Source organism: Pinus tabuliformis, chromosome 3_2 (genome assembly GCF_031772625.1).
Source record: "Pinus tabuliformis cultivar Carrire ecotype Pingquan chromosome 3_2, CPIR1, whole genome shotgun sequence".
Classification (NCBI taxonomy): Eukaryota; Viridiplantae; Streptophyta; class Pinopsida; order Pinales; family Pinaceae; genus Pinus; species Pinus tabuliformis.
This window is the reverse complement of record NC_142302.1, coordinates 174,658,963-174,662,185: the sequence shown is the minus strand read 5'-3', so window position 1 is coordinate 174,662,185 and position 3,223 is coordinate 174,658,963.

Below are 3,223 nucleotides of genomic sequence, written 5' to 3'. Positions count from 1 at the left end.
GTTGGCCTACTGGTCAGATTAAACGTGACTTGGATTTCTCTTGTTGACAAAGATTCTATAAGGATTGTTGGGTTTTCCCCTTGTAGATTTTTCCGTGGCCTCTAGCCTAATCTCTGAGATGTCTTGTCTCTTATGCACTTTGAACTCTACGTTCTTTATATTTTGAATGTATGATTGCTTGATGACATAATTGAATGAAGTAAATGCTAAATGGAAACATGTACATCATTCACAAGTAATTATCATGATCAGAAATTCGAGTTTGCAATCAAATTTCAACACCCCTCCCCATGAGATTTGAACCAATGACTTGATGAAGACTAAACCCCACAAAAATTAACTAGTCCACACCTCATGGGTTATTTCACATATATGTTTTTTAAAAGGCCTTTTTATTATAAACTATCAAATGTCTCATCAAAGTTCAAAATCCCTTCCCTTATAGAGATTTGAAGAATTAGTTGTTGTGCAACGCCCTGATTACCTTCACTCAGATATCGAATGAGTTAAATGAATATAAGTTAATTTTCATACAATTGTCTCGACTCAATATTCTATATGCATAAGGGGAGGCTTATTTATCTTTGTATTAACACTGAGCATTTTCTCAAGTATACATTTTTCCCATAATGTCCTAACTTTAGTATACTCGAAACCCTAGGAGTCAATCACTTTATTCTTCAAAATGTCTTGTAGCAAGGGTCAAGCCCAGAAAATGATCCCTCCAAATTAATGAAGAATTTTGAGGGTGAAAATCTTTAATTCTTGGAGGCCAAACTCAAAAATGGGACCTTACCCCTTTCCCATACAAAAGTACTTTCCATCATCTTTTAAAACCTTAGTGCCTATCATGTACTAGAGCATTAAATGGACATTGCTTATGTCTCTTGAACTTAGAATCTACGATTAGATGCATCAACGGTAAAATAGTTATGATACTTCAAGAGCATGGGATAAACAACACTTAAACATCCCTATTTTTTGGTCCTTTTTTCTCCTAACTTAATCAAAAAGTTGGTCATGATTCTTAATTGGATGTAGAACTATGCTTTTAGCAATTGCAAACTAATTAGGGGTCTCTAAATCTACCTAGATGCTCAAAATTGCAATTTGAACAATCAAATATGCCATTTGATCAATTTATTGTCCATTGGATTATGATGTATATGGGGTGAGCGTTGTGTAGTTAATGTCAACTTCGAATGACTTCATCTCCCTTCATCCCAAAAGAGAAATATTGTAGATAATAGCATGTCATACAAATGCATGAACTTTGGTAAAGATTGAAATTGAAAAAGTTACCACATTTCATAAATCCTACTTTTATTAAAGTTAGTAAATGTTAAGGATATAACAAGTAGTTAATGAGCTTCAAATTCATCTTATATTTCTACGTTATCACCTAAGAATATTTTTGAAACGATAATTTGAAGATAGGTTCCCTTAGCTCAATAATTTCAATCTTGTTGGACCACAAGTTGACACACAATCTTTACCCTTGGGAAAGGCCACTACCCTTTTTGAATTACTTATTACTTTTCTAATCCTCACATTCATTTAACTCAAATTTGAGGAGGCCTTTTAGTGTAGTATTCCAACTCGTCTTGCTTGAGGGTGCCCCTTTGCTTTGAAGATTTCATTAGAAGAGAAAAGCAAGTGTTACTCCATTCTCATGTGAAGCCCCCTTGTCTTTATGAGGTATACTTTCATATTTCTTCAATCAACATTTTGTCAATTCATATTTGGGTAGGAAGTGAGTAGACTCAACAACAAATTTAAGCTAATTTTCAAAGTGCATGGAAAATCTTTTGCACTCTAAACTTTGAATCCTTTGGATATTGGACTTAAAGGTCTAGGTCATCCAAAATTTACATCTCTTTCAAAGATGTCATTGTTGACATAGGCCTAGTAGTAGCAAGGCATTCAAATTATGGTTCGAGAAGTAATGACAAGTAGCTCCATGTCCTACAATGCTTACTGAACCAGAGGTATCAAAGTATGAGGCCAAATGAAATATATGGTTTTAAGGCCATACCTACATAATTTTATAATTAAAATAAGGTTATTCCCTCATTTATATGTAATCCAATGGTCACTTAAGAGAACTAAGTTCTAAGAAATACATATTTACTCTAACGTCACAATGCTTCATTCATGCCCAATGACATTGCTACCATCTATAAACATTTGAATCCTTGGATGATATTAGATTTAGAAAAGATACAACAATTGTTAAACATCACGATCTAGTTGAAATCATAGAAGGTTGGAGGTGTGACAAGACAAACTTTCAAAAGCATCTGTTTGAAGCCATTCCCCTGAAGCCCCTAATAACAAACCCAATCATGTTAGCAAACAAATTACATAGATAAAAGGATTGCATGTGTCAATTGGGTTTAGCTCAAGGGGTTGGGATAGATGTTGTTATCCTCCCCACCTGGGTTCAATTCTTGCATGTGACATGTTGAGCTCATGATGAGTATTTCTTGTAATGGTTTCGATTTTTGTCGTCTTTGTAATCCCTCAAGGATCGAAACATGTATATTCCTTCCATGGAATATAAAGATACTTCTCATGCAAAAAAATGAAGAAGGATTGCATGTGTCTACACAAGTGCCTTTAATGTGCCAAACACTCTACAAAGGATCAATTTTCACTTGGGTGGATACAATGTCAAGTAATCTAATCCAGTGACCTAGATCATTCCCAAAGCAACTGCTTAGCAATCCCTTGAATTCTACATGGAATCATATTTTATGGATATTATTTACACACCTAATGCTTTACAAAGAATGTTATCACAATCTATGGAGAAATAAGTATACAACAAAGTATGAGCCCATGTGTGACAATGATTTCAAATTGTTATACAAAATCATATTCAATAGGGATTTCCTGAGGATTTTGGTAGAAGCAACAAGAGTGATGGAACCACTTAGCCACTAGCATGTGGAACAAAATGCCAATTATATCAAAGTTTAATATTGCAAGTCTCCTCCTTTTTTTTCCAATCCACAAATTTAACATATTGGTTTTTAGAGAAATCACTTTTCAAACAACCCAACAAGAGGGAAATGCGCTTATAACAAGAAAAAAATGCATTTCTTTCAAATCCCATCACTATTATGGTAGTCTCTCAAATAATAATCATGCTCAAATGGAGGCATGCGAAGTTGAGTTTTATTGATTGCAAATAGGGGCCTTTAAAATATATGATCCCATG